We start from the raw sequence: 6,598 nt of genomic DNA on the forward strand, positions 1-6,598 counted from the left end.
TGTCTCAGGCTTTTAAAAAATTCTCAATCACCAGACTAACAGTGAAAGAAAAGCCAAAAATGAGTTACTGTAAGATGACTTACCAGAACAGAGAGCAGACATAACAATGTTGGATAAAACATAGTAAAAAACATCTGTCGTTCTGGGAGGGAAGATCTGAGGGATCTGGTAAATGCTAATAGAGGGCCTTGTTCTGGTAATGAGCAGTAGACATAGCAATGGTCTCTTCCCAAAGTTCACCTCAGAGGAGAGGTAGAGAAGTACATTCAGAAGTAGATTGAACCTAGCAAGAGTTGAGTTTAAAAAGTCCATACAAACTGCAACACAGCAGGTTATGCCTGGTAAAGGGCTGTCATCTCTGATGCTTTCCTATCTGTTCATGACCTAAGGAAAGGGTTCTAAAACCTCGATGACCCTAAGCTCAAACTCCATTCTCTGTTATTTTGCTGTGAACACAAAGCATGCCAGGACTTTGATTCAGGGATGGTTTCCCCACATTGTGCTGCAGTTGGGTAAAATTGGTAAACATTTTCTGTGGAAGTAGAAAGCAGAAGCAAAAGCTGTGCCTACTAACCACAAGCTTTGCTGTCATTTGTCATGTCCTACATGTGCAATTTCTCTGCTCATGAACCTCACTTGTCTTTCCTGCAGGGGAACACACCTTCCACAATAGGGATAGCAGTTAATCTTCTCTTATTGCAGAGTAGAACACAGTAAGAGGTAGTAAATTTTAAATGCCACATATTGAAAAGAACCTACAGGTCATATCTTCCCTCTTCTCAGAGCATTATATCCACTGTGAGGATTCACAAAAAGTGGTCGACAGGTCTTTCCTTCCAAGCTTGAAAAATTTTTATATCCCTGTTGCTAAAACTACCACACTTTGTGTTGAACTCAATGCTCTCTGCACATGCCAGGCACTCAGAGGACACCTAGCACACCAGGACTTCAGCATTATGACTGATTTGTCATTACTAAATAGACTTCAAATGAGGCTACTTTCATTCTCAGCCCATCTAAGTACAGTGGTGCCTTTGAACACATTTAAATGATCTTCGTCTATTCTTTCCTAGTCAAAGCCATGGCATCCATGTCCTCTCAGGCACCTAGGCTGAATTTTCATGGACACTCCTCGAACAAAGACACCTAATTTAAGCTTGAGTTACATTCTAGGTTCCTAAGTGCTTTATTGGATGTCAACCAGACCGAGAAACTTGCCCAAGGTCACACAGAAAGTCTATGGCAGAAAAGGAAACTGATCTGGGGTCTCAGGTCTAGGACTAGCACTGCAGCACTAGGAACATCTTTCCCCTTTCGGCTGCTCCTATTGAATCTAAAATGACAGAAAAGACCAGAAAAGTTAATGACAGGAACGAACATGCTGTGGAATCAATTAGTTTCATCTACAAGATTCTGAAATATGATCTATACTTGCGTTTATCCATTTATTACATTCTTACCCTCTGCAGATGATTGCACAAATGCCAGATCCATCTATTTATAAAGTATTCAAGTGTTCTCTAATGTACCACTTCCAAGTGCAAGCAGTATGTACTGACCAGCTATCATAACGATCTTGGCAATGATTTGTACACCTGTTAGGATTTCAATTTATCAAAGACAGACATATTTGCATTTCTGTCTATGACTGCATGTGCATGAAGTAGGAAAGGATGTTAAAACAATACTACTGCTTTAAGAGCAGCCAGGAGTTAAGATTTATTGCTCTGTCCTTAGCTCACCCATGCTCTGCACAGCTCTCATATATGCACAGAAACAGCTCATGAACATAACTGATATGTGAAAGAAAAAGAGTCTGAGGCAAAGACTGAGAGTTAAATCCAACAGCAAAAACACCAGTTGAGTTCACAGGGCTCTGGAATGGCTGTGTTGAAATCAACCAACCTTTATCAAATGTCAGAAAAAAGTCTGAATTGCACCTACCATTGTCTAGACGACATGGTTTTCGGATGTGGAATGTTTGATTTTCCTGTGATTAATGAAGGAGATTATAACAGGCTTTCCCATTTGAAGACTGTTAATATTCTTCTCACATTATAATGGCCCCAAAGGATCTCGGGGAGCGTACAGGCACTCCCACTGATTCCCTGTCGTTTGCCGTACAATCGGTGCAATTTCAATAGACCGGTTTCTTTCAGACTCATTACACACATAAGTGGTACGCCCCCATTATCAGCAGAGCATTGAAGTGCTAGATAGTAATGACTCCTTAGGAAGTAGACTGTATATCAACCTTCAGCAGAGTGTGTTTTATAGACCAGGTATAAATTCCATAGGAAATGCTGACAGACCCTTGACTGAAACAGTACCTAGCAGCACCGTCACCCTGCAGTGACAGGAAAGAGTTAGACACTGCCCTGCCCTCATTTCGCAGCACAACTGAGGTTAATCAAACTGCATCCTTGAAAATGCATATGAGTTTCTACCCCTGCATTTCCTAGCAGACTAACTAACTTACCATCCCATCAAAAAAAAAAGTTGGTCACCCACAGGATGTTTCATTTGAGGACATTCAACCTCATTTTATCATGATAACTGCAATCACCACCTCTAAGGTGATTCCAAGGTGGGAATGCTTCATTGAGGAATATTTACCCTCTATCCTTGCTATCAGTAATATTATTAATAATTTTCTGCATTTTCAGATACTTCACAACCCATCTATTGCCCTTTGAAGGTACCACCCTAAGGTGTAGAGGTTTGCTATAGCATAGTCAGTGCAAACATGAGTAAGTTGAATTTTGTGAAAATAACAGCACTTCATGAATTACCAGGGACTGAGGAATGGGAAAGGATCAAAATAAATAATTAACAACAGAGAACTGCAATGCAAAAGTGTTTTAGATATGCTAGACAATAACATAATATGTAAGTATACTTTTTTTATGAGAGTTTAGTATTGATCATTGTGCTAATAAGCTTCTGAATCACTCAGACATATTGTTCTAATATTAATTAGTTGTATTTTATAACTGAATCTGCAAGACAAAATAACATCCTTTATGACAAGTAAACAGGCAACACTCATTGTAATAGCATCTTCTCAATTTTTTAAGTTAAGAATACAATTATTAGCTGACAAAACTTGAATTTTATAAACAACACAGTGGGAACAAGTATGATGTCCCTCTTTGAGACTTCTTTATTTCCATGAAAGTCATCTAATTGCAGTTACTTACAACTTTAAAAATTTACTTTGCAGGATAGAGACAATCTTCTTCCTGGAAAGACTGCAAAACCTGTACAGTTATTGTTGATCAGCACAATGAAAACTATGCTCTCATCTTCTAATAAAAGTACTTCAGTAATACTTAACCCGATGAATGACCTGAACACTTTTGTTGTTCCAGGAATGGATTCTAGGTACTGGATACTGCTGTGCACGGTTTATAGAACATACTTACATTTTAAGTACATTAAATTTTCGCGAACATGCCCCAATATGGACATAAAACTTAAATTAACTTGCATGTAACGGCATGCTGTTAGTAAGACTAATACACAGAAAATTAATAAGCTTGTATCTTCAAAATACAATTATTGCATACTGCAGGTATTGTATTTCTAAATAGGTTCTTAACAGCCCCTGGTTGTAAGTCAGTTGTTTAACAGGGAGATCAGAAAGAAATAAAAGGCCAGTGATTTGTGTACGTTCCCTGAGCCATATACTTTATATTATTGTTACAATTACATTACCTTACTCCTCTTCCAGCAAGTCAATTTCTAGTGTTGTGAATAAAAACAAGTACACACATTGCACTGAGATTTGTGGATTTCCTGGAGTTTCATATAACTTTTGGTCTGGCTCCCATGGCACAATCTCAACTGTAAAACAAAGTTTGGCAGTCTCTGAATTTCAGAAACAGTTGTAGAAGTATACGCTCAAAGGAAAATGAATTCTAAACTGCAAATATCCCTGCTACCATATAGACTTGGATCACTTCTTGACCCAATCCCTTCACTTTCATGATATGTCTCATCTTGGTTTAACTCATTGCCAAAGGACAAGATTACAGCAACTTTAAAATGGTTTATGTTGGCTTGAGGGAGTGTTGTCCGGTCAGGGTTTAGTCAGAAATGGTCTGTGTTGACATGACTCAGGTCTGGGAACTCACTTGCCTTCATTTTCTTTCCAGTTTACCACGCTTAAACTCAATGACATGTATCCTTGCTTGAAGGCAAGGGGTTTTTTTCTCCATAGACACTTGAAACCTTCAACCATACTTCTGTTTTTATTTTAAACTTCAATAGCTTCCTGGGAGAAGGTGGGTGCAGATACCAAAAATCATGACACAGAATTATGTTAAAACCTCGTGCGCTATTGTACAAGCATATAATCCTGTGTAATGGAAGTAAAAATGCATATTTGAAGAGATAACCTTTTGTACTCATAAAAAATGTTCCAATGAATATTTCTGAATTTAAATACAACCAATAAGCTTGAAATAACGGCTTGAATAGGGAGTTGTTTAACAGTAACAGGAAAATCTTTAATCACAGTAGAAATATGGAGGCTCTTGACAGTCTATTCTGTCACCAGAAAGGTGATAAACCCTAGACTAGTCCTCTACTTTTTTGTCTGTACAAGGCAGAAGTACTCACTGTTCCCACTACTTCTAGTTCTGACTTAATGCACTCCTTTGGAAATTGTCTAACATTAGGAGAAAATGGAAACATGTAGATTTTCGCAAAAACTTATAGCTAAATAATACAAAACAAACTTTTTTTTAACATTCTTTTTGTGTCTTTTATTCCATGTGTGTCATTTACCAGATTGTCTCTCATTATCTACAGTTTTTACTGGCATTTCCCTGAGCCTATTTTTGCAGAGGAAAAGAGAAAGTCTCACACACATCTGTGCGTTATCCCTCCAGTTCTCTGTTCTTTGTTCTATTTTCTGTAGAACACAGGTAGTTTGTCACAAAGAGTTCTACATAACTTTTTCTGAATTACCCTTGAAAGTTATTTTAGCCAATTCTAGAGTCAATAAGTAACTAAAATGGTATGGAGTCACTTTTACTCACTTTCCACTTCTAAACTGCACTAACGGTGGCCTTAATTTACATGCATGATCCAAAGTAACTTTGCAACACAGAAGTATCTGAAAACTCTGCAGAAGCTGAAGATGGAAAAGGTGTTCCAAACATTAATTTTGTCCCAAAAGCATGTCTTTCATGCTTCAGGAAAAGAAAAGACTTTTAATTACTTTTATTTCACATCTGGCAAAAGCTCAGTTTAAGGCAGATTCAGCTGCAGTGGCAGATTTTGCTTCCATCCAGCCCATTAATTTTGATAGTAAAGAAAAAAAAGTGCATCTGCCTCTATGGGCCATGGTGAGTGACTCAGTATAACCCAAGGTTGTCTTTAGAAGGAGCACTTAGAAGACTGTAGCCCTCTCATTAGCCCAGCCTGGGGAAAGGCACACTCCAGGGCTCAAGCCACCTGAGTGCTTGGGCAGTCTTGTCATACAGATCTGGTGAAAGAAGCCACACTGGTATCTTTTTCTATTTGCAGAACATGAGACAACAGTAGAGAATGAGTTATCTGCATCTGATTTGCATCTCAAGTGGTCTAACTTAATAGCCAGCACTTGCAATTTCAATTGTAGTCACCCATTATCCAGTAATATGCAAGAAAAGAGGGATCTCCTTGAATCTCTCTCTGCAATCATTTGTAAGTAACACCCTGAGCCCACAGCTCCAACTCTTGATATTTCTTGAATTTTCTGCCATCTCAGCAAATGTCAGGGGAGCAGAGAAGGATATCCCTGAGACATAACTTCTTCTTTATGTGTCAAGTACACTTCCTGTCATGCTTATAAACCTATCTATCTCACAACTCTTAAATATGTAGCCTATACCAATGTGTTTAGTCCTGGAAAATATTTTTTATTCTCCATATTCTACTCTCAAAGGGATTCACCTCCTACTTATTCCTTATAACTCAATGAATTCAGTTTTCTGTTTCTATAAAAAATAAACATTATGTTTCTACATGTAAAGAAGCACAATAAAATTGCTGCTTAACAACATTTGCTTAAAAGAGCATTTGCCATTTTCCATAAATATATAATGACCTATTCATTCTGTATTTGCAGAACTTCCTTCTTAAATGTATTTGAAGACATATGATGTTTTCCCCAAAGTCAAAAAGCACTGCCAGCTTTCACAGTGTATTTACTTGATGTTTCCCACTGGCAGCTGTAGCCATAACAGAAACACTTGTCTTGTTCCATGGAGCCACAGGTGAAGATGGCACATATAGATAGATATGGCTATGTTTGGTCCAGATGGAAGAAGATTTGAGAGAATTAAATTATTTCTATTGGCCAAAATGTCTTTTGTTTCAACCTCCACATTTCAATATTTTTCCTTTTTAGTACTTCAGGAAGATGAGGCACTACTAGCCATGAAAGAAGACACTATCATAAGATGTGAAAATCACCTCATCACACTGCAGGTTTTGTCATGTCATCCTGCAGAAAGCTAAATAATGTCTGTTTATCATATGTTAATGTGTGCTGGCAAAAGAATACTATGGGTTGCTAAAGTAGTGGTAACTTCACCCTCTAGATTAT

The 6,598-nt window shown here is 37.9% G+C and overlaps 1 long non-coding RNA gene across 1 annotated transcript; it reads left to right on the forward strand.

Moving 5' to 3' along the window:
* The first annotated feature begins 418 nt into the window (after nucleotides 1–418).
* Nucleotides 419–3,310, forward strand: LOC130596548 (uncharacterized). The gene is made up of 3 exons (XR_008971548.1): nucleotides 419–521; nucleotides 2,667–2,889; nucleotides 3,224–3,310. It is a non-coding gene; the product is annotated as an uncharacterized LOC130596548 (long non-coding RNA).
* Nucleotides 3,311–6,598: the final 3,288 nt, after the last annotated feature.

The sequence above is a fragment of the Pezoporus wallicus genome, unplaced genomic scaffold, assembly GCF_028554395.1.
Source record: "Pezoporus wallicus isolate ANWC-B61680 ecotype Strahan unplaced genomic scaffold, APGP_CSIRO_Pwel_v1 contig_4322, whole genome shotgun sequence".
NCBI classification, from domain to species: domain Eukaryota; kingdom Metazoa; phylum Chordata; class Aves; order Psittaciformes; family Psittacidae; genus Pezoporus; species Pezoporus wallicus.